Source organism: Mobula hypostoma, chromosome 11 (genome assembly GCF_963921235.1).
Source record: "Mobula hypostoma chromosome 11, sMobHyp1.1, whole genome shotgun sequence".
NCBI lineage: Eukaryota > Metazoa > Chordata > Chondrichthyes > Myliobatiformes > Myliobatidae > Mobula > Mobula hypostoma.
Genome location: NC_086107.1, coordinates 113,515,860 through 113,541,769, shown reverse-complemented (window position 1 = coordinate 113,541,769; position 25,910 = coordinate 113,515,860). Strand labels below are relative to the sequence as shown.

General features: G+C 47.6%; 1 protein-coding gene across 1 annotated transcript in view; it reads left to right on the top strand.

Annotated features, from left to right (window-relative positions):
* Positions 1–572: 572 nt before the first annotated feature.
* LOC134354133 (interleukin-2 receptor subunit beta-like) overlaps positions 573–25,910 on the top strand; it is a 91,249-nt gene continuing 65,911 nt past the window's right edge. The window contains exon 1 of the mRNA XM_063062932.1: positions 573–725. The gene's annotated coding sequence lies outside the window, so the exon portion shown is untranslated. The remainder of the gene's footprint in view (positions 726–25,910) is intronic.

Sequence of the window (25,910 nt, the reverse complement as noted above, 5' to 3'; positions counted from 1 at the left end):
TAACTCATTATTATATTTAAGACACAGTTAGGTTTTTACATAGCAGGGGGATTTATGGATTATAGGAAAAAGCAGGTACATGCCCTGATCAGCCATGATCTTATTGAATGATGGACCAGGCTCAACGGGCAAGATGGCCAACACCCGCTCCTATTTCTTGTGTCCTTCTAACAGGTTCTGTGTGCCTATGATGAAGATCTAACAGATGCTGTGAATCTAACAAATTGCTGGAAATACTCAGTTGTTCTGGCAGCTTCTGTGGAGAGAGAATATCACCCTGTATACCGTATGATAGCAACACAGTCCTCATAAGGACTGGAGAGGAAGGGGAGAAGAAGCCTATCTTGTTATACTGGCTTCTGCCTCTTTCCTTTTCAGCCCATCGACTGTTTAGTCTCCCCCATAGACATTGCCTGACCTGCTGAGTTCCTCCATTTGTTAGTGTGTGTTCTGTCAAAAGGAAATGCTACCTTTCACCTTCCTGATCAGCGCAGTACCACCTACAAATGATTTTTAGCCACTCCATCCACAATGCTTTTACTACACATCTCTGTCATACGGGAGGTGGCTTCTCTGAGAGACACCACAGACTGAGGTTATGCGCTCTCTGCCTGACATCCTGTGAGGCTTCTGTCTGAGTTGCCTCAGGTCTCAGGCAGTACTCAGTTCATCCTCTGCCTCCTGTCACACGCCTCGCTGCTGGGTCCGCTGACGAGTTCCAGGAGGTGACTATGCATTTCTCCTTTTGTTTGCTTAAGACGGGCTGCATTTCTGAAGGCTGCTTGCCGTGTCGCAGAGGTGTAGCTGGAGAGTCAGATGCCGAGCTGACAGCCACTGAAGCTTGCTTGCTTGTCGGTGTGGGTCATTAATAACTGCGTGGGTATAATTCGTAGATGTGTTTCTAATGAAGGTAGAGGTTACAGTTGGTCCTCAGCTACAGGCTCAAGACCTATCAGATGTTTATGTTATTCCTCTCATATACTGTTAATTTTTTTTTAACTTATAGCATCATTTATGTCCTGTCCTGCACTGTTACTGCAACACATCAGACACTTACAATTGATTAATCGTTGATTATTAGGTGCACCTGTACACACTCACTCACACTCACACTCACTCACACTCACACACACACCCTCACACAAAGACGTGTACAAACACGTGCAGGTCTGAGGTGTGGGATGCACAGACTGTCCCAGGACTGGAGTAGGATGTGTCTGACAACTGATCTAGCACGTCGTTGCTGAGCTGGTGTGCTCCTACTGGCATTCACGTAGCGCAGTGCCCTCGTACTCTGTTGGAAGGGGATCCTTCTCCAGATGCCTTTGCTCAGTCCTCGACCAGGAGTATCTGGGCATCTGGGGTAGAGTGCCTCCTCTGGGCGCCCAACGTCGATGGTGGGGGTGATGCCAAAGATCTGAAGTAAAATCAGAAAATGCTGCAGACACTCCCCATAGATGCTGCCTGACCTGCTGAGTTCCTCCAGCATTTTATGTGTCCCTTTGGATAGATAGACAGACTGGCAGGCAGGTATAAAGATAGATAGATGGATAGACAGATGCGAGATTCTGCAGATGCAGATGCAGAGAAAGAGGAACATGCAAAGAACACGGGATGTACTCAGCAGGTCAGTCCTGATGAAGGGTCTCAGGTAAAATGTCGACTCCTTAGTTCTCTCCATAGATCCTGCCTGACCTGCTCAGTCCCTCCACCATTTTGTGTATGCTCCTTTAGCTGGATAGATAGATAAACAGACAACACTCACAACACGCTGGAGGAACTCAGCAGGTCGGGCAGCATCCGTGGAAAAGATCGGTCGACGTTTCAGGCCAGAACCCTTCGTCAGGATGAAGTATTTTGTGTTTAGATAAACAGACAGGCAGGCATATAGACATGAAGACAGACAGACAGACGGATGGATGGATAGATAGATAGATAGACAGAGACAGACAGACAGACACAAGCGCTTCTGCAGATGCTGGGAATCCAGAGAAGCACCCACAAAATGCTGGAGGAACTCAACAGGTCAGGAGCTGATGAAGGGTCTCAGCTGAAATATCAACAGTTTATTCCTCTCCAAAGATGCTGCCTGACCTGCTGAGTTCCTCCAGCATTTTTTCGTGTGTTTCTTTAGACCAGGGGTTCCCAACCTGTGGTCCACTGGTCCCTTGCTTAATGACATTGGTTCAAAGCATAAAAAAGGTTGGGAACCCCTGTTTTTCATGGATAGATGGACAGAGAGATGGGCATGCAGGCAGATATAGAGACAGAGAGATACTGTAAGTATCTGGTGCAATAGAGGAATAGTGAGATAGTGTTCATGGGCTGTTCAGAAATCTGATGGCGGAGGGTAAGAAGCTATTCCTAAAACACCGGTTCTTCAGGCGTTTGTTCCCAGCATCTCCTGGATCATTTGACCTTGTCCCAAATCCCCTTTGACCTCCAGCTGGGGACAGGCTGACAAGCTTATCCTCGAAGGGCAATCAGATTCAGATCCGGACCAGTTTAGTGTCCGGTACACTGCGGTGCGGTGAAATTCCTTGCTCGCATGAAACTCGCAGAGTGCGCTGTGTGCACGATGATAGTAAATACGGTGACAAGTGCAGAAGAGCAGAACCGTGTGAAAATTGTACTAAAGACCGAAGAGTTGCAGAGTCAAAATGGAAACATGACAGTAGCGGAAAGACAAGAAGGAGTAGATTGACGAGACCAAGGGCCACTGGGAAGGGGACGTGGAAAAGGCAAATGGATCAGGAGCCCAATAGCAATCAGGGAGAAGCTGTTCCTTATCAATCCATCCCAGTACTGATTGGTCTTCCGAGGGAAACTTCCGATCAATCAGCGCGCCGCATTTTCTGGACGTATTTCAGCTGACTACGCAAACTGAAACTGACACAGGAGTTTGCAGTGTTGTGAAATATTAAAACATAGTTATAAAAAAACCCCGTTGGAAGCAAATGCAACCACAACAATGTCCTGACGAACCACAGTGCACACCAGAAGATCCGGTAAATTAGTAATTTTTCTTCTAAATTGAATGAAAGGGGTTATAACTTTTTAACAGCTTGTTGGCTGGATGTAATTCTGACCCAGATTTAGCTTCTTCTCTCGGCTGCCTGGATCCTGACTTTAACCTGACGCCAAACTAGAGCATAGAACAGAGCCCACTACAGCAAAGTGCAGGCCCTTCGGCCCATCATGTTGTGCCAGCTTTATAACCTACTCCAAGACCAGTCGAACCCTTCCCTGCTACATAACCCTCCATTTTTCTTTCATCCATCTGATTGAACATCCTGAGCAACACACACAAAATACTGGAGGAACTCAGCAGGTCAGGCAGCATCTACGGAAATGAATATACACTTTCAGGTCGAGACCTTCACTGAGACTGAAAGGGAAGGGAGGAAGATGCCTGAATAAAATAAGGTGGGGGGTGGGGAAGGAGGCTACCTATAAGGTGATAGGTGAAGCCAGGTGTGTGGGAAAGGTAAAGGGCTGGAGGACGAGGAATCCGATTGGAGAGGAGCGTGGATTACGGGAGAAAGGGAAGGAGGACAGGGACCAGAGGGAGATGATAGCAGGTGAGAATACAAGGAGGCTAAGTAGATGGAATATGAGGTATTCTGATGAAGGGTCTCGGCCCGAAACGTCCACTGTACTTCTTCCTAGAGATGCTGCCTGGCCTGCTGCATTCACCAGCAATTTTTATGTGTGTTGCTTGAAATTCCAGCCTCTGCAGACTTCATCATGTTTGCGTTTTCATATTCTGCTTGACATGTTGAGTTCCTCCATGTTGTGTGTAGCTCTGGATTTTCAGAATCTCTTGCGATAATGAGATCCAGAAAGCCATCCTGGGCTTCTCTAAGGGGTAATTCATTGGAAAGGAGCTGGGAGAGAGTCTCACATTTACGCTTTGCACTTCTGGCCTCAAATACTCGATATTCATTCAAAGTTCAAAGTAAATTTAAAATCAAAGTGAATATATGTCACCATATACAACCCTGAGATTTATTTTCTTGTTCAATACGCAGTAGCTCTATTGAATAATAACCATAACAGAATCAATGAAAATTGATCGCTCAATTAGAGTGCAAAAGACAACAAACTGCGCAAAAACAAATATATATTGCTTATTTATTTATTATTAGTATGAGATGAAGTGTCCTTGAAAGTGAGTCCATTGGTTGTGGGAACATTTCAATGATGGGGCAAGTGAAGTTAAGTGAAGTTATCCCCTTTGGTTCAAGAGCCTGATGGTTGACGGGTAGTTGCTGTTCCTGAACCTGGTGGTGTGAGTCCTGAGGCTCCTGTACCTTCTTCCTGATGGCAGCAGCGAGAAGAGAGCATGGCCTGGGTGGTGGGGGTCTCTGATGATAGACGCAGCTTTCCTGCGACAGCGTTTCATGTAGATGTGCTGAATGGTGAGGAGGGCTTTACAATGATGGCTAGGCCATATCCACTATTTTTTTGCAGGATATTCTGTTCAAGGACATTGTTATTTCCAAGCCAGACTGTGGTGCAGGCAGTCAATATACTCTCCAGTACACATATATAGACGTTTGTCAAAGTGCCCTTCCTTACTTAGAGACCCAAGGGCACAGCTACCCAATTCCCTGAAAGTGGAGACTCAGGTATATAGAGGGTGAAGAAGTCATGTTACAGGTTCTCCAGTCATGGTAAGACAGCACTTTGTGAGCATCTCCGGTGACCCGGGAAAAGCCAGGATGTCACTAAACGGAAGAGTCACAGAAAAGATTCTCGAGCTGTTACTGGCAGTAGAGATCTTGAGTTTGAATGAAAACCTGGATAGGTCGGAGTGTAGGAGGCTGAGGGATGAACGTATAGAGGTGTATAAATTCATAGGGGAGGGCATAGATAATCACAGTCTTTATCCCAGGGTGGGGGAGGGGTGGGAGTCTAAAACTAGAAGACACTGGTATAAGGTGAGAAGGGAAAGAAAGATTTCAAGGAGACCTGAGAGGCAGGTTTTTCAAAGTTCAGAGTTCAAAGTAAATTTTATTCATGTCACCAAAAATACATTCATGTCACCATATACAACCCTGAGACTCATTTTCCTGTGGGCTTACTCAGCAAATCTGTAGAATATTAACTGTAACAGGATCAATGAAAGATCAACCAGAGTGCAGAAGACAACAAACTGTGCAAATGCAAATAGAAATAAATAGAAATAAATAATGAGAACGAGATAATGAGATAAAGAGTCCCTAAAGTGAGTTCACTGTTTGTGGGAACGTCTCAATGATGGGGCAAGTGAGTGTAGTTATCCCCTTTTGTTCAAGAGCCTGATGGTTGAGGGGTAGTAACTGTTCTTGAACCTGGTGGTGCGAGTCCTGAGGCTCCTGTACCTTCTACCCAATGGCAGCAGTGAGAAAAGAGCATGGCCTGGGTGTGGGAATCTCTGATGATGGACGCTGCTTTCCTATGACAGCATTTCATGTAGATGTGCTCAATGGTTGGGAGGGCTTTACCCATGATGTACTGGGCTGAATCCACTACCTTTTGTAGGATTTTTCGTTGAAAAGCACGGGTGTTTCCATCCCAGCCATGAGGAGGCCACTAAACAAAAGAGAACTAATCTTAAACGTGACAAAGCAACAAGGTAACTGAAGGCTCGGAGTAAGACTGGCTGGTTCGATGAGGGAAAGTGGGTTGTGGATGACAGCTGGGTTTAAATAGGCTGCAGGTGATGAGCTGGAAACGAGTGGCAGGTAGCTCCAGTTAGCTGGGCGGAGACTGGGAGATGCCTACCTGTGCAGGCTTGACAGGTGTGTAAAATCATAGGGGCGTAGACAGGTTGAAAACACAGTGTCATTTTCCAAGGGTTGGGGAATCCAGAACCAGAGGGTTTGAAATGAGGGGGAAAAGACCAGAGGGGCAATTTTCATACAAAGGGTGGTCTGCAGATGAAACAAGGAAGATGTTGAGGCAGGTACGTTAACAACACTTAAAAGACATTTGGAGAGGTACATGATAGGAAAGAGCAAAAAAAGGTTATGGATCAAAGACAGGCAAATAGGACCAGCTTTAGCGGTCATCTTGGCCAGCATGGGTGAGTTGGGCCAAATAGCCTGTTCTTGTGCTGCAAGGCTCTAGTTCTAGCACTCTAATTGCCAACATTTTGGGTCGAAACCCTACATGAGCACCAAGAGTGGAGATGGGTGACGATCAGTATGAAGAGGAAGAGGGGGCTGTGATGAGGCAGGAGGTGATTGGTGGACTGAGGAGGGGTGAAAGGTGTTGGGCAGGTCGGGGAAGGGAGAGCAGTGAGTCAGCAGACAGAAAGGGACATGGGAGGCAGATGGAGCAAGTTGGAATGGAGGGGGCAGGACGGAGGTTGGAGACAACTGCTGCGGGGGGGGAGAGAAGTTCAAAATGCAAAGTAAATTTATTATCAAAGTAGATATAGTGTATATCTCCATACACAATCCTGAGATTTCTTTTCTTGCAGGTGTTCACAATACATACAAGAAACACAGCAGAATCAACAAAACACTGCACCCATCAGGATGGACAAACAACCCGCGTGTAAAATACAACAAACCGTGCAAATACAAAGCTAGAAAAACTCAAAATAAAAACAAATAATAATAATCAATATGTAATAGGCAAATGTGTTTACGAGTCCTTGAAAATGTGCCTATTGCTTGTGGGAACAGTTCAGCGGCTGTGAAGGCCAAGTCATGAAGTGTATTTAAAGTGGAGGTTGATGGATTCTCAATTAGTCAGGGCATCAAAGGTTATGGGATTGAGAGGGATAGTAAATCAGCCATGATGGAATGGCAGAGCAGATGCGATAGGCTGTTCCTATGCCTTGTGGTCTTACCATCTTCAGTGATGTGACAAATGTAGCTGAGTGAGGTTATCTCCTCTGGTTCAGGAGCCGGATGGTTGAAGGGTAATAACTGTTCCTGAAACTAATGGTGTTGGGACATTAGGGTCCTGCACCTTTGTCCTGATGATAGCAGTGAGGAGAGAGCATGGCCTGGGTGGTGGGGGTCTCTGATGATGATGAGCCTCTAGGTTGTGGGCACGTGGCCAAGTGGTTAAGGCATTGGGCTCGCGATCTGAAGGTCGTGAGTTCGATCCTCAGCCAAGGCAGTGTGTTGTGTGAAAGGAAAATCATGTCTGACGAATCTCATAGAATTTTTTGAGGATGTAACCAGTAGAGTGGATAGGGGAGAACCAGTGGATGTGGTATATTTGGATTTTCAAAAGGCTTTTGACAAGGTCCCACACAAGAGATTAGTGTGCAAATTTAAAGCACATGGTATTGGGGATAAGGTATTGATGTGGATGGAGAATTGGTTAGCAGACAGGAAGCAAAGAGTGGGAATAAACGGGACCTTTTCAGAATGGCAGGCGGTGACTAGTGGGGTACCGCAAGGCTCAGTGCTGGGACCCCAGTTGTTTATAATATATATTAATGACTTGGATGAGGGAATTAAATGCAGCATCTCCAAGTTTGCGGATGACACGAAGCTGGGTGGCAGTGTTAGCTGTGAGGAGGATGCTAAGAGGATGCAGAGTGACTTGGATAGGTTGGGTGAGCGGGCAAATTCATGGCAGATGCAATTTAATGTGGATAAATGTGAAGTTATCCACTTTGGTGGCAAAAATAGGAAAACAGATTATTATCTGAATGGTGGCCGATTAGGAAAAGGGGAGGTGCAACGAGACCTGGGTGTCATTATACACCAGTCATTGAAAGTGGGCATGCAGGTACAGCAGGCGGCGAAAAAGGCGAATGGTATGCTGGCATTTATAGCGAGAGGATTTGAGCACAGGAGCAGGGAAGTACTACTGCAGTTGTACAAGGCCTTGGTGAGACCACACCTGGAGTATTGTGTGCAGTTTTGGTCCCCTAATCTGAGGAAAGACATCCTTGCCATAGAGGGAGTACAAAGAAGGTTCACCAGATTGATTCCTGGGATGGCAGGACTTTCATATGAAGAAAGACGGGATGAATTGGGCTTGTACTCGTTGGAATTTAGAAGATTGAGGGGGGATCTGATTGAAACGTATAAAATCCTAAAGGGATTGGACAGGCTAGATGCAGGGAGATTGTTCCCGATGTTGGGGAAGTCCAGAACAAGGGGTCACAGTTTGAGGATAAAGGGGAAGCCTTTTAGGACCGAGATTAGGAAAAACTTCTTCACACAGAGAGTGGTGAATCTGTGGAATTCTCTGCCACAGGAAACAGTTGAGGCCAGTTCATTAGTTATATTTAAGAGGGAGTTAGATATGGCCCTTGTGGCTACGGGGATCAGGGGGTATGGAGGGAAGGCTGGTGCAGGGTTCTGAGTTGGATGATCAGCCATGATCATAATAAATGGCGGTGCAGGCTCGAAGGGCCGAATGGCCTACTCCTGCATCTATTTTCTATGTTTCTATGTTGTGTCCTTGAGCAAGGCAATTAACCACACAGTGCTCTGCGACGACACTGGTGCCAAGCTGTATTGGCCTTTGCCCTTCCCTTGGACAACATCAGTGTCGTGGAGAGGGGAGACTTGCAGCAGGGGCCAACTGCAGGTCTTCCATACAACCTTGCCCAGGCCTGCGCCCTGGAGAGTGAAGACTTTCCAGGCACAGATCCATGGTCTCGCAAGACTAACAGTTGCCTTAAGGTTGTGAGAACAGTTCAGAGTTGAGGGAAGTTATCCCCTCTGGTTCAGGAAGAAGCCTGATGGTTGAGGTGTAATATCTGTTCTTGACCCTGAGGCTTCTGTACCTCCTTGCTGATGGCAACTGTGAGAAGAGAGCACAGCCTGGATGGTGGGGGAAGCAGGAATACCAGGACCTACCAGAGTCTGATTCCAATAAAGCATAATCTAGCCAGGATAGAGCAGAAGTGGTAGGGAGAAAGAACTGCCAAAATGCTAAGATCTCCAAGGGTCTAATGCTGGGGGAGATCCCAGAGGCTGGGATGGTGGGAGAGGGCATCCATGGAGCAACCAGACAGAAGGGTGACATTTTATAACTGAAGACAGTAGAATACAACAGAGATATCAGTAAGATTGAAGGAGTACAGAGAAAATTTACAAAGATGATGCCGGGACTTGAGGGTCTGAGTTATAGAGAAAGGTTGTATAGGTAAGAGTTTTATTTCCCGGAGGGTAGGAGAGTGAGGGGAGATCTGATAGAGGCATACAAAATTATGAGGGGTATAGACAGGGTAAATGCTAGCAGCTTTTTTTTTAAAACTGAGGTTGGATGAGACGAAAGCTAGAGGTCATAGATTATGTGTGAAAGGTGAAATGTTTAAGGGGAACCTGAGGAGGAACTTCTCTCAGAGGGTGGTGCGAGTGTGGAACGAGCTGCCAGTGGCAGTGATGGATGCGGGTTCCATTTCCATATTTAGGAAAGATTTGGATAGCTACATGGATGGGAAGGGCATGGAGGGCTATGGACTGGGTGCGGATCGACAGGACTAGGCCGAGTAACAAGCTTGGCATGGACTAGATGGGCTGAAGGGCCTGTTTCTGTGCTGCGGTGTTCTATGAATCTTTGACTCCAATACAGAGTCGTTTTCCCTAAGCAAGAACTGGAGGGTAGAGGTTGAAGGTGAGAGAGGGGAGACCTGAGGAGGAATTTGTTCACACACAGGGTGGTGGGTAAACGGAGCTGGCGGCCAGAGGATGTGGCTGAAGTAGAGATAACAACAACATTTAAAAGACACTTGGATTAGAGGTACAACATGGTTACAGGCCCTTCTGGCCCGACGAGCCCGTGCTGACCGATCACACCCATGTGACCAACTAATCTACCAACCGCTACGTCTTTGGACTGTGGCAGGAAACCGGAGCACCCATAGGAGCCCCACGCGGTCACAGGGAGAACGTACAAACTCCTCGCAGGCAGCAGCGGGAATTGAACCCGAGCCGCTGGGGCCGTAATGCGTTGTACTGACCGCTATGATGCTTGGAGGAACCTCAGCCAAATGCGGGCGAGGGGAACTAGCCGAGGAGGGGAGGTTGGAGGTCGGAGATGGTTGCTGGGAGGCCACGGTAGCGTAGCGGTCAATGTGACATTACTACAGCTCTGGGCATTGGAGTTCGGAGTTCAGTCCTACATTAACTGTATGGAATGTCTGGGCCTCCTCCGGGTGTTCCCATCTCCTCCCACGGTCCAAAGACAGTTAGCAGGCTAATTGGTCATTCTAAATTGTCCATGATTAGGCTAGGGTTAAAGAGAGGGCTGCCAGGTTGTTTGGCTTGAAGGACTGCACCGTATCTCAAGAAATAAATAAGCAAACACAAAGGGTTGGCATGGTTGAGATGGGCCGAAGAGTCCATCTCCACTCGATATTGCTCTTATGGTACTCAACCATGGTTCTGCTCCTACCCAGGGCAGGAGGGTGGAGCTGGTTCTGGCGTGGTACTCGCTCTGGGATGGGGCAAAAGATTCCTCTGCTGAAGGGTCAGTCAGCGTCTGTGGAGGGGGAAGCGGACGGGCCGGTTCGTTTCTGGGACACAGAAGCATTCTGTGAGGGGTGGGGAGGATGGGGATTTGATGGGGGGGGTGCAGAGAGCCGGGGAGCCAGTCCTTGCACTGACCCGCCCCTGTTACCCCGAATCACAGTATCTCATCGGCCCCTTTTCCACGCGGATGTGAGACCCCGCTCTCGGTACCCCGATTCGGAGCAGAGTCGAGATACCGAGCGTCTGTTGCTGTAGCCCTTCTGGCGAGACTGAATCCTCTGTAATGATCGGGTTTTTTTTTCTGACCTTTCTGAGTGGAAATTACTCGGTGATTCTAATAGCGTTAGCCACATCCTTCCCCTTGAATTGCGTAAATTCTGACGCAACCGGTACCTGGTTCCCTAAAAGCTGCGAATATGAACTCCGCGGTAACGATGGACATGGAATTTGTCACTCATAGTTCCGACCGCAGATTTCACTGAAAAACCAGGTTAGCTATCAGGTTAGGTGGCAGCCTGCGGGATTTAGACGGCACTCGAGATCCCGAGAATGTCATTCCGCAATTTCTCTCCCCTTCGCGTTTAACTCGTTGCCTGCGGAGACCCCCCTTCACCTGGCCTGCTGAGTTCCTCCAGCATTTTGCCCGTGTTGCTCTGGATTTCCAGCGTCTGCAGGCTTTTCCTGTGTTTATGGTCTGCGAATAATTGTCCCATGTTGCCGCCCACCGTAGTCACGGTGCTATCTTGCACCGGCCAGCCTCCTGGGTCAGAGTTAGTCCAATCGAAGACGTGCACCCAACGTAAGAATTAGGGTAAGGACTAGACCAGGACCCCCCCCCCCAGACTCTTTCCCCATTCCGAACTTCTCTGCACTGATTCAGAGCATCAGAAACACAATTCCCCGGTCTCGGCTCCAAAATCTTTTATTTTAGTTTAGTTTAGTTTTACTTAGCCGGTACAGCACCGAATAAGCCCTTTAAGCCGAGACGCCCAGCAACCCCCAACAACCCCGATTTGGCCCCAACCTAATCACGGGACACTTTACAATGACCAATTACCCTATTAAGCAGTACAGCTTTGGAGTGTGGGAGGAAAACGGAGTATCCGGAGGAAATCCGCACATTCCACAAGGAGGACGTGCATATGGACTGTTTATTGATGATGCCTGGCCTGCTGATTTCCCCCAGCATTTGTGTGTGTGTCTGTGTGTTTGTGTGGCTGTGTGTGTGAGTGAGTGTCTGTGCGTGTGTGAGTGAGTGTGTGTGTGAGTGAGAGTGTGTCTGTGTGTATGTGTGAGTGAGTGTGTCTGTGTGTCAGATGCTCTGGTTTCCCCCCACAGTCCAAAATAATCAACCACTGTGAAGTCGTAACACGAGCTTCTGCAGCGTCTCGGCCTGACACGTTGACTGTTTATTTCCCTCATAAACACCAGGGACTCTGCGGGTGCTGAAACCCAGGGCAACACGCATACGCACACACACAATGCTGAAGGAACTCGGCAGCTCAGGCAGTGTCTATGGAAAGGAATAAACAGTTAAAGTTTCAGGCTGAGAAACATCAGGTCATCTCAGCCCAAAAAGTCAGCTGTTTATTCCATGTTTTCATTTCCATAGATGCCACCTGACCTGTTGGGTTCCTCCTGCATTTTGCATGTTGTGTAGGTTATAAATTAGGTTGGAGGCAGCAGAGCCTGTTGTGATGGGTGTGTGTGTGTGAGAGAGAATAGGGTGCAGGGGAGTAGGATGATGAGAATCCTCAGTGAGCCGGTATAGATTTGAAAGACCGAATGGCCTCTTCCAGGTCTCAAAGAAATGTGAGGCTATGCCATTCCCAATTTAAGAGCTGTGTCAACTCCCCCACAACACCAGGTGTAACTCACAGTCTAATGGAGCAGAGAGTACATCCCACCTTCACCAACTCCCCACCTTCCAGCTATGTCCATTGGTCAGCTGTGCAGACTGAACACTGTTCTGAGCAGGAAATACTCACACAGCCTGAAAACCGTGTGACACCTTAAATGTTTTTTTTGTAATATGCATAGTATGAACACACTTTTGATTATAATGATTAATTGAAGGCTAAAATGAAATACATTACAAAAATCTTTCATGTTTCATAAACCTTTAAACTTAGTATTGGCAGTCAGCAGACTGGCAGTCTATTAACAATGAGCTACCGAATTCCATTCTGTGTTTATTGTTGAAATTTTTAACAGTGCTGTAAATTGAAACTTTGATAATGTAAGTATGTTGAAGCTCTAAATTTTTTGAAAGTAAAGGTTATGGTATGTTTATTATTTATACAATTTATGGATTATATTCATTAATTCATAATCAATTAGAGGGTATTTCACAATTAACATATGAAAGAAAATTTTAGCTGTGTGGCAGCATATGCTATGTGTGCGGGAGCATTTCAGCTACCAGGCAGCTCAGAGGGAACAGTGGTGACCAAGTATAGGAGGTGAACCTACAGCCCTTATACCCATTCTGTCATCCAACCAAATCTCTAGCTGATCTTCACACCAGGTCTCACCAACTGCTGATAAGATGCCACAAAATCAGTGATGTTAACAGAAGGTAGTTTTAGCGAGCAAAGGCTGTTCTCTTTGGAGTGAAGGAAGATGAGAGGTGGCTTGGGGTACGTGGTGTGTTGGCCTTCATTAGTTGGGGGATTGAGTGCAAGAGCCCCAAGGTAATGCTACAGCTCTATAAAACCCTGGTTAGAGCACACCTGGAACTTTGTGTACAGTTCCAGTCACCTCATTATAGGAAAGATGTGGGAGATTTAAAGATGGTGCAGAGGAGATTTACCAGGATTCTCCCTGGATTAGAAACTTTCTGTTCTACGGGAAGGCTGCGTGAGCTAGGGCTGTTCTGTTTGGAGCAAAGGAGGATGAGAGGTGTCTTGATAGAGGTGTGCAAGATGCTAGGAGGCACAGAAAAAGTGGACAGCCAGAGACTTTTTCCCAGGGTGGTAATGCCTAATACCAGAGGACGTCCTTTTAAGGTGAGCGGAGGAAAATTTAGGGGAGATGTCAGAGGCAGATTTTTAACACAGACAGTGGTAAATGCTTAGAATGCACTCCCAGGGGTGGTGGTGGAGTCTGATACTTTTGGGAGCAGGTGGTGGATGGTCGTATGAGCAGCTGGTGCAGATCGCAAGTCCTGGCTATGCAACCACTGACACCAATCAGACAATCTCTGAAGAGTATTGATAATGGCTCGGGTCACCCATCTTGTTAAGACACTGCCCAGAAGAAGGCAATGGCAAGCCACTTCTGTAGAAAACTTATGGTCAGGGAAAGACCATGATTGCCTACATCATATGACACGGCATATGGATGAAGAAAAAATTGAGGGCTATGGGGGAGGAAAGGGTTAGTAGGCTAAATATTCAGCACAACTTTGTGGGCCAAAGAGCCTGTATTGTTCTGCAATGTTCAATGTTCTAGGAACATCAAAAGCATGAGTACCAAATGACAGACAATATGGAGTCAAGTTAAGTAGTCAAGTTTAGAATGGGGAAAGTGGTATTCCTTAGAGATAAGGGTACTTTTCTGATCAATATTAGTGATTATATTTTTTCTGTCTTTTTTTCCTCTTCCATGTCTTGTATTATTAATGTACCATTTATACTCAGTGCCCTTATTATGAGGAACCTCCTGTATCTAATGAAGTGGCCATTAAGTGTATGTTTGTGGTCTTTTCCTGCTGTAGCCTGTCCACCAAGATTCGATTCGGCGTGTTGTGCATTCAGAGATGCTCTTCTGCACACCACTGTTGTAACGTGTGGTTATGTGAGTTACTGACGCCTTCCCGTCAGCTTGAACCAGTCTGGCCATTCTCCTCTGACCTCTCTCATTAACAAGGGGTTTTCACCCACAGAACTGTTGCTCACTGGATTTTTTTTGTTTCTCGCACCATTCTCTGTAAACTCTAGAGACTGCTGTGCATGAAAATCCCAGGAGATCAGCAGTTTCTGAGATACTCAAACCACCCCATCTGGCACCAACAATCATTCCACGGTCAAAATCACTTAGATAACGTTTCTTTCCCATTCTGATGTTTGGCCTGAACAACAACTGAACCTCTTCACCAATTCTGAATGCCTTTATGCATTGAGTTACTGGCACATGATTGGCTGATTAGGTATTTTCAGTAATGAGCTGGCATACAGGTGTACCTAATAAAGCGGCCACTGAGTGCAGATTATGTGTGTTACCTGCACATAATATCTTTGACGAGGTACTGCACATGAGGCTGCTTAACAAGATAAGAGCCCATTGTATTACAGGAACAAATCCAGCATGGATAGAGGATTGACTGACTGGCAGAGGCAAAGAGTGGGAATAAATTGGGCCTTTTCTGGTTGGCTGCTGGTGACTAGTGGTGTTCCGCAGGGGTCTGTGTTGGGTTATACAGTATGTCAATTATTTGAATGACGGAATAATGGCTTTGTGGCCATATTTGCGGATGATGCAAAGGTAAATGGAGGGACGAATCGTATTGAGGAAGCATGGAGACTTCAGAAAGACAAATTGGGGCAATGGACAAAGAAGTGACAGATGGAATATAGTATAGGAAAGTGTATGGTCATGCACATTGGTAGAAGGAATAAAGGCATAGACTATTTTCTAAACGGGGAGAAAATTTAGGGAATTCCCTAGAGGTTAATTTGTAGTTGAGTCAGTGGTAAGAGAGGTTAATGCAACGTTGGCATTCATTTTGAGAGGACTAGAACCTTAGAGTTGTATTCTGTATACATTGATAATAAATGTACTTTGAATCTTTGAAGAGCAAGGATGAAAGCTTTATAAGGCGTTGGTCAGACCGCACTTGTCGAATTGTTGGTGAACAATTAGTTTTTGTTGCACTGCAGATGGTAGTCTCTCTCTGGGGGCTTTGCTATTGCTTGCTTGTTTGGTGGGCGGTGGGAATACTGATGCTTCTTGCTGAAGTAAATGACAGGGGAGGGGGGAAGGCAGATCCTTTGCTGCTGTTTCTGCGTGGGGGGGCTTTGGGGTTCTGAAGTTTCACATTCATTCACTCTTAGGGAGTACTCTTCTGTTTTCATGGATGGCTGTGAAAGGTTGTACACTGTATCCTCTCTCTGATATTAAATGGAACCATTGAAGGAGAGGGAAGGGAGGGGTGGGGCAGCCAGTTTGTATGCGTGCAAAGGTCCCACAAGCCGAAACAAGTTCTTTTAGCTTTAGCAGTCTTGGGCTGGGGAGAGGAAGAGGTGACCACTGTCCAATCTGCAGCCTGCTCTCCTGGAAACCCCGGCCATCAGCGTGGTCTTGCAGATAGATACGAACGCTTAGCAAGTGGAGTGTGTGCAGGACATGGGTCACCGGTAAAAATAGAAGCCACATTCGTACCCCTAGGGCAAGCACAACTGAGAAACGTAAAGGTCAACTACCCACAGAAGGTGGGAAGCGTCCGTGTGCCACACTCTCACTGGCTTGCGATGCCATACGCTTAGACAATACATTTTCCATGACCGTTTGTCGGCTTATCAATAAGAGGCAGGGAACTTGCTGCAATATGCAGGAGGAACTCAGTGGGACAGGCAGCAACTGTGAAGAGAAATGGACAGTCAACATTTTGGGCCAAGATCCTTCATCAGGACTGATAGATGGAGGTGGAGGCATAGTGGAGGACCAAGAGGTGGTTATCCGGGTGACTGACAGATGGAGGAGCTCAGCAGGTCAGGCAGCATCTGTGGAGAGGAATAGTCAGTCGACGTTTCAGGCTGAGACCTTTTTCAACAGGGTCTTCATAATTCTGATTTATGTTTCTTCAGAAGTCCTCATGAAGGGTCCCGACTGTTTATTTCCCTCCTTAGATGCTGCCTGACCCTGAGTTCCTCCAGCATTTTATCAGAATCAGAACGAGAATTGGGTTTAATATCACTGGCATATGTCGTGAGATTTGTGAAGTTTACAGCAGCAGTACAATGCAATGGTGATAAACATAGGAAAAAAAACTGAATTACAGTAATTATATATATGTCTATGAAGTAGTTAAGTTAAAATAAGTACTGTAAACAAACAGAAATACAAAAAAGTAGTGGGGTAGTGTCCATGGGTTCAATGTCCATTCAGAAATTGGATGGCAGAGGGGAAGAAGCTGTTCCTGAATCGTTGTGCATGTGTGTGTGTTTAGGCTTCTGTGCCTCCTCCCTGATGGTGGCAATGAGAAGAGGACACGTCCTGGGTGTTGGGGGTCGTTAATGACAGACACTGCCTCCCAGAGGCACTGCTCCTTGAAGGTATGGAGGCTGGTGCCCATGACGGAGCAGACTAATTATCTTGTCAGCTCCTTCATCCCGTGCAGTAGCTCCCCCCACCCCCCACCATCTCTGCTGGTGATGCAGCCAGTCAGAATGCTCTCCACGGTACGTGTGCAGAAGTTTTCGAGTGTCGCTCAACATTTCCAGCCTCTCTCGAGGCGGGGCTGGGAGGTGGTAGGTGGAGGTGAAGTCTCGTTGGAGAGGGCAATGGAGCACAGAATCAAATAAGGGAGGGAGGGAGGTAGATGAGAACAGTGGGAGGATGGGGGGGCCAAGTAGGAGGAGTCTCTGGGCGATAGGCAGGTGAAGTGGGGGAAGAAACGGGGTGAGGGGGTCTGTAGGAGGAACAGGGTAGATCTGGAGGAGAGAGTAAAGGAACAGAGGCAATTACCTGAAGCTAGACAATGTAGTGTTCACGCCGTCGGGTTGTAATCACCCAAGCAGAGTACGAGGTGTTTCTCTAGTGAGTAGAATGCGCTGCCGGTAACGGTGGTGGAGGCGGATACAATAGGGTCTTTTAAGAGACTTTTGGATAGGTACATGGAGCTTAGAAAACTAGAGGGCTATGGGTAACACTAGTAATTTCTAAAGTAGGGATATGTTTGGCACAACTTTGTGGGCCGAAGGGCCCGTATTGTGTTGTAGATTTTCTATATTTCTATGTTTCTAGTCTGCATCTTACTTCCTGCTCCAACGCACTTCCTACTTCATCTTCACCCCACTCCCCAACAAAGCTCGAAGCTGGACCAAGCTTTTGTGGAGAGTGTAACAGGAGTTAGCAAGTAGCAAACCCATCAATGGGATGTAAACAGGGTGCCTTGCTAGCCTGGCAGCTAGTGCAATGTGACTACAACCCGGGGCATCAGAGTTCGGAGTTCAACTCCTGTGTCCTTCACAAGGAGTCTGTACGTCCTCCCCGTGTCCACGGGTGATCCATTTCCTCCCACAGTCAAAGGACGTACTGGTTAGTAGCTTAATTGGTCATCGTAAATGTTCCCGGAGATTTCTGCGTGGTGCAGTTTGAAAGGCGAGAAGGACCTATTCCACACTGTATTGCAATAAATAAATAAGGCATACTCTGTAATCCAGGCAGCATCCTGGTGAATCTCCTCTGCACCCTCTCTAATCCAGGCAGCATCCTGGTGGATCTCCTCTGCACCCTCTCTAACCCAGGCAGCATCCTGGTAAATCTCCTCTGCACCCTCTCTAATCCAGGCAGCATCCTGGGAAATCTCCTCTGCACCCTCTCTAATCCTGGCAGCATCCTGGTAAATCTCCTCTGCACCCTCTCTAATCCAGGCAGCATCCTGGGAAATCTCCTCTGCACACTCTCTGATCCAGACAGCATCCTGGTGAATCTCCTCTGCACCCTCTCTGATCCAGGCAGCATCCTGGTAAATCTCCTCTGCACCCTCTCTAACCCAGGCAGCATCCTGGGAAATCTCCTCTGCACACTCTCTGATCCAGACAGCATCCTGGTGAATCTCCTCTGCACCCTCTCTGATCCAGGCAGCATCCTGGTAAATCTCCTCTGCACCCTCTCTAATCCAGGCAGTATCCTGGTAAATCTCCTCTGCACCCTCTCTAATCCAGGCAGCATCCTGGTAAATCTCCTCTGCACACTCTCTGATCCAGACAGCATCCTGGTGAATCTCTTCTGCACCCTCTCTGATCCAGGCAGCATCCTGGTAAATCTCCTCTGCACCCTCTCTAATCCAGGCAGCATCCTGGTAAATCTCCTCTGCACACTCTCTGATCCAGACAGCATCCTGGTAAATCTCCTCTGCACACTCTCTGATCCAGACAGCATCCTGGTGAATCTCCTCTGCACCCTCTCTGATCCAGGCAGCATCCTGGTAAATCTCCTCTGCACCCTCTCTAATCCAGGCAGTATCCTGGTAAATCTCCTCTGCACCCTCTCTAATCCAGGCAGCATCCTGGTGAATCTCCTCTGCACCCTCTCTAATCCAGGCAGCATCCTGGTAAATCTCCTCTGCACCCTCTCTAAACCAGGCAGCATCCTGGTAAATATCCTCTGCACCCTCTCTAATCCAGGCAGCATCCTGGTGAATCTCCTCTGCACCCTCTCTAATCCAGGCAGCATCCTGATGAATCTCCTCTGCACCCTCTCTAATCCAGGCAGCATCCTGGTAAATCTCCTCTGCACCCTCTCTCTAATCCAGGCAGCATCCTGATAAATCTTCTCTGCATCCTCTCTCTAATCCAGGCAGCATCCTGGTGAATCTCCTCTGCACCCTCTCTAACCCAGGCAGCATCCTGGTGAATCTCCTCTGCACCCTCTCTCTAATCCAGGCAGCATCCTGGTGAATCTCCTCTGCACCTCCTCTGAAGCTTCTGCATCTTTCCGATAACGAGGTGACCAGAAATGAACACAGTACTCCAAAAGTGGTCTAACCACAATTTTATAGAATGTAACATCACCACACGGTTCTTGAACTCAATTCCCCGAATAATGAAGGCCAACACACCATACGCCTTCTTCACCGCCCTGTCAGTTTGTGCCGCAACTCCGAGGGAACTATTGACGTGGACCCCAAGATCTGTCTGTTCCTGCACACAGCAGGGCATTCTGCCATTGACCCTGTATTCTGCCTTCAAATTTACCCTTCCTTCAGATAATTTTCCCTGAGCAACCTGGATTACAGAGTGAAATGTTACTGCCATTTCTCTTGCCTCTTCTTTTTGCACCTTCGTTGTTTATCTATTTATTGAGATACAGTGCGGGACCAGCCCTGCAAGCCACACAGGCCAGAATCCTCCGATTTAGCCCTAGCCTAATCGTGGGACAATTTACAATGATCAATTAGCCTTCTAACTGGAACGTCTCTGGAAATCAGAGAGCCCGGAGGAAACTCACCTGGTCACAGGGAGAAGACACAAACTCCTTACAGGAACCAGGGAGCTTTCACTCTCTGACTGTTCCCACTCACTCACTAACCAGATAGCCTTGCTTACAGCTCATCCCCATCAACACCTCTGCTTTTACACGATGAGAGGCATATGCCTTCTTCACACACACCCCACCTCAGGCTTAACAGGCTTCTAAACACAAAGGATTCTGCAGATGCCGGAAATCCAGAGCAACACACACGAAACGCTGGAGGAACTCAGCAGGTCAGGCAGCTTCTGTGGAAATGAATACTCAGTCGACCTTTCATGCCGAGACCCCTCATCAGAACTGGAAAGGAAAGGGTAAGACATCTGAATAGAAAGGCGGCGGGAGGGGAAGGAGGATAGTTAGAAGGTGATAGGTGAAACCGGGCGGGTTGGAAAGATAGAGAGAGGGCTGGAGAAAAAGGAATCTGATAAGAGCGGAGAATGGACCATAGGAGAAAGGGAAGGGGAAGAGAACCCCTGAGTACGTGATAGGCAGGAGAGTAGGTGTGAGAGGCCAGAGTGGGGAAGTGGAGGAGAAGTTTTTTAATAGGATGGAGAAATCCATATTCATGCCATCAAGTTGGAAGCTACCCAGACAAAATATACAGTGTTGCTCCTCCACCCAGAGGGTGGGCTCATCTTGGCAGAAGAGGAGGCCATAGACCGACATGTCGGAACAAGAACGGGAATCGGAATTAAAACACTTGACCACTGGGAAGTCCCACTTCTGGCGGATGGAGCGGACGGGTTTACAAGCTTCTTTTGTCTCAGGATTGTTGGCTCTGTTTCTCTTAGTCAGTGAGTGATGCTGCAGAGATGTACAGCTTGGAAACAGGCCACTCTGTCCTCCATGGATATACTGACCAGTGGGTCCCCTTCTGCATAAACTACATCCCCCAGCACTTGGCCTTTACCCCTCTACACAGAAGTGATAGAACTGTGCATTGGAAGACATTTTAAAGTTAATGACTCTGCTCACCTGTTCCCTTCGGCAGTGTGTTCCAGCTACTCTGAGTGGGAAAAGGTCGGCCTCCGATCCCCTCTTCCTCCAGCCTAAATCTGTGTCTTCTTATTTTGTCTGACTTTAATATAGATTCATCCAACAGGGAAAGGACCTTCAGCCCGTACATGTGCATGCTGACCAAGATAGTCCATCAAGCTAATTCCACCCCCCAACACTTGGCCCACGTCCCTCTAATCCAGGGATTCCCAACTCTACAATGCTGAGGGTCCTTGCCTCCGAGAGGATCACAGCCTTGTTGCTGGGTTTGAAGGCTTGCACGTCTCAATGACCCGGAGAACAATGTTGGCTGGAGTCAGGGCTTTGTGCTTTGGCTCTTGGTAGGGTCACCCATGCCAAACAGGTCAAAGGGTAGAGGCCGGACTAAGAGTGGTCCACCAGTCCTCCAGGTTCAGGGGTTCATCTCAGGGTTAACAACCCTGACTGGCTGAACAAAATTGTTAAGGAAACGGCAAAGAAGAATCCTTCCGTATATGTGTGTGGCGATGTTGACAGACGGAGCTGGGGGGCCTACGTTGCTGGCCTATAAGCCAGTGGCGTAACGGGCAGTAAGTAGGTTAAGTAAAGGGGTCCATGGACCCCAGGTTGGGATTCCCTGCTTGAATCTCATCTCATCCATATATCTGTCCACATGCCTCTTCAATGTGTCTTATGGACCAGCCTCCACCGTTTCCACTGACAGCTGGATTCACGTATATAGGAATTCCATAACATTGCAATAATGGCCAGTGACACAGTTCCAAAATATATGAAAATGACCAGATTATCACACAGAGCCATTGATAGAGGGGGATAGGGTAAAGAAACAGGCCATTCAGCCCATTGAGTCTGCGCCAATCTTCAAGCATCCAGTTACAGCAAGTCCACAAATTATCAGCACACATTCCATTTAACATTTATTGAAGGAACGTTGACATTTTATTGAAGGAATTTTCAGTGAGCAAATTCAAAAAATGCCTGCTGCAAGATTCTTCAACACCATGATGGACTTATCCAATCTCGTTCCCTCTGTCTACACCGTCCATGCCATCTACAGCATCGCCACCGCCTACACCATCCTCACCGCCTACACAGTCCTCACTGCCTACACCGTCCTCGCTGCCTACACCGTCCTCGCTGCCTGCACCATCCTCATGTCTATACCGTCCCCACCTTGTCCTCAGTGACTGTGCCTGAGAATTTGCTTCCGTGTTTCCCAATCTCCAGAAGTATTTAATTAGTTACAAAGTTCTCTGGCTTTTCTTGAGGCTGAGTTGTTGGTGTAGAAATATGAGCCTTTAGTCTGTGGCTTCTCTGAACTGCAATTGAGTGAAAAGCTGATAAAGACCAACCACTTCCTGCTTGTTTAGTAGTACTGTATTTGGGTTACAAATCTTTCTATCCGTGTGTAGAAGAACCTGCACCTCAACATGGAGATATCAGATAATGTTTCATATTTATATCAGCTTACCCATATTGGTGTGCTTTTTCATCTTTGACTCTGGGTCTAAACATAGCCCAAGTGAGCACAAGTGCAAGCAGGGGCCGAACATTTTCATCTTCACACTTCAGAATAATCATACGCTGAGTTCCAGGTGGTACACATAGGAGGCAGGCGTGCAGTGTGCCCTAGCAACAGCTATATGGGACCCCACTACTGTACCCATATTCAGCCTGGGTCCGCACTAGTGGGGCTACACAAAGAGTGACCTATTTCCCTCTGTCCTTTCTCTCTCTTCTTTCTCCTCCTGATCTCCCCTCTCTTCTTTCTTTCCTCTCTTCTTTCTTTCCTCTCTTCTCTGATCCCCCTCAGCCCCTTCGCTCATCTCTCTCTCCTCCACATCACCCTTTCTATTCTCCCCCAGCCTCTCCATCCACTTACTCCTCCCACTGGCTCCCCCTCCCCACCTCCTTCCTTTTAGTCCATGCGTCTATCTGATAACACCATCTTCAACTCTTTATCACCGTCATCTATCACCTCCCGCTTCTGAGAACCTTCCCACTATCCCCCTCCCTCATAGTTTTTTTTAATATGTAGAGATGCTCGGGATATATCAGTAGCATTCAAATCATTAGAATGGTTCGACAGTCAGTTAAGCGGGAGAGGCCGTCAGAGGAGCTTTCTGATTGTTTTGTGGGCAGGACTTGTTCAACCTGACCTTGGAAAAGTAAGGCACTGCCACCCCACAGAGAATAAAAACAAAGAGGGGTGTGAAAACATAAGGTAAAAGAGCAGCTGTCTACCTGCTCACTGATTCGATCGGATTATGGCTGATTTTCTATCTCAGCACCACTGCCTGTAGGGACCCATATTCCTTGATTCCCTGAATATTTATTGAAATACAGCGTGCAGTAGGCCTTTCCGGCCCTTCAAGCCTCGTTGCCCATCAACCCCCCGATTTAACTGTAACGCCCCGAGCTGTAATGACGTCACACTAACCGCTACGCTACTGTGGTACCCAAGGGAAAGGAAGGTCTCTGATGGGATTCTGTAGACCAATTGATGCAGGAGCAGTCGAAGGATAGGAAATAATAGTAAGAGATGTGTAAGGGGTACTGAAGGTGGAAGGAGGCAAATGAAATCCAAACCTACCAGAACAGTGGACCCAGTGGACACCACACCACCAGGCTCAGGAACAGTTATTACCCCTCAACCATCAGGTTCCTGAACCAGAGGGGATAACGTCACTCACCCCATCATTTAACTGTTCCCACAACCTATGGTCTCACTTTCAAGGACTGTTCATCTCATATTCCATATCCCTCCATACCCCTCCTATCCAGACTCCTCTTAAATGGATACGATTGGTCTTGCATCTGCCGCTTTTGTCGGCAGCTTGTTTTCCTCTGAGTGGAGACGTTTCACCTCAGATTCCCCTTCAATACTTCACCTTTCACCCCAAGCCTATGGCCTTGATTTCTAGTCTCGCCCAACCTGAAGGGAAAAGACCTGTATGTGTTCTCCTTATTGATAGTCCTGGTAATTTTGTAGGCCTCCATAGAGAGGCAGAGAGAGAAACAGGTCACAAATGCTATCAAGATCTCTTCTCGTTCTCCTGCACCCCAGGTAATAAAGTCCTGACCTATTCAACCTTTCCCTGTAATTGAACTCCTCAAGTGCCAGCAGCACCCTTGTAAATTTTCTCTGCACTCTTTCAACTTTATTTACATCTTTCCTGCAGGTAGGTGAACAGAACTGCACATGATACTCCAAATTCAGCCTATTTGATGTGGAAGATTGAGGGGAGATTTGATAGAGGCATTCAAAATTATGAGGGATATAGATAGGGTAAATGCAAGCAGCCTTTTTTTCCATGAGGTTGAGTGGGACTACGATAAAGTCACAGGTTAAGGGTGAAAGGTGAAAGAACATGAGGGGAAACTTCTTCACCCAGAGGGTGATGAGAGTGTGGAACGAGCTGCCAGTGCAAGTGGTGCATGCGAGCTCGATTTCAACGTTGAGAGAAGCTTAGGTAGGTATGTGGATGGAAGGGTATGCATGGCTATGGTCCTGGTGCAGGTCAATGGGACTAAGCTGTTTAAATGGTTCAGAATGGGATAGATGGGCCAAAGGGCCTGTTTCTGTGCTGTATTTTTCTATGACTCCATGATTCTATCATCTTCTAGCTACCCTCCTTCCCCTCTCCCCACATTCTTATTCTGGCATCTTCTCCCTTCCTTTCAAGTCCCGATGAAGGGTCTCGGCCCAAATCATTGACTTCTTACTCATTTCCATCGACGCTGCCTGACCTGCTGTGTTCCTCCAGCACTTTGTGTGCGTTGCTCTGGATTTCCAGCATCTGCAGAATCCCTCGGAAATGTGTTAAGTTTGAGGTTGGGTGTGTGTGTGAACAGGGCGAGTGTCTCTCATCGTGCAAAAACAGGGGTGATGCGGAGGATAAACAGTGAATAAGGTTTTCTGTTTACTGAGAGAGTGGGAGCCCACTGCTGTCTATGAGGAGTTTGTACGTTCTCCCTGTGACCGCGTGGGTTTCCTCCGGGTGCTCCCGTTTCCTCCCACAGTCCAAAGACTTCGGGGTTGGTGGGTCCATTGGTCACTGTAATTAGAGGAGAGTTAATTTGGAGTTTGCTGGGCTCGAAGGGCCAGAAGAGCTTATTCCGCACTCTCTTCCAATAAATAAATAAAAATCTATAACTTTAGGACCTGTTGAAATTCACGAGATGACTGATTCAGGCAAGCAGCTTCAAACGTCTCTCAGCAGTCTGAATTTACAGCTGTCCTCTCTTTACCGTCCTGCTCAAGTAGTTTCTTTCTGTGGCTGGGCCGGCTTTCCGCTATTGAGTTGTGTTCAGGAGATCGTAGAACGTCATTCGGTCCCCCCGCCCCATTTGATCATTCAAGAGGATGGGTACTCAGGGGTGCATTTCCAGGGTGGAAATGTCAAATAGCTGCAAGGTGAGAGGGGGGGAGGTTTAAAGGTGCTCTATGAGGCAAGTTGTTACACGCAGAGGGTGGTGGGTGCTCCCAGCCCTTTGAACTCCACCGCCCCAGCAACCTCTGACAAACCCAGCTAACCCTAACCTCATCCCGGGGCAATTTACAATCACCGATGAACCTGCCCGGTATATCTTTGGACTGTGGGAGGAATTCGGGGTGGGGGTTGTGGGGGAACCTGGAGAAAATCGACGCGTTCCACGGGGAAGATGGAGAGCGACTACTCACAGTACGGCACCGGGACTGAACTCTGAACGCTGGAACGCGCCAAGCTGTGGCTAACAGGAGGGAGCATAGTTTTAAGGTGCCTGGAAATAGGTACCGAGGGGATATCAGGGTTAAGTTTTCCACACAGAGAGTGGTGGGTGTGTGGAATGCACTGCCAGCGGCGGTGGTGGAAGCGGATACAACAGGGTCTTTTAACAGCATCTTAGATAGGTTCATATTTTAGGCATCCGTTAGTCTTGTGAGACCATGGATCTGTGCCTGGAAAGTCTTCGCTCTCCAGGGCGCAGGCCTGGGCAAGGTTGTACGGAAGACCAGCAGGTGCCCATGCTGCAAATCTCCCCTCTCCACGACACCGATGTTGTCCAAGGGAAGGGCAAGGGCCGATACAGCTTGGCACCAGTGTCGTCGCAGAGCACTGTGTGATTAAGTGCCTTGCTCAAGGACACAACACGTTGCCTCTGCTGGGGCTCGAGCTCACGAAGGCTAGTCGAATGCCTTAACCACCTGGCCACGTGCCCACACGTGATAAGTAAATGGAGCTTAGAAAAATAGAGGGAAATTCTAGGCAGTTTCTAGAGTAGGATACATAGTCG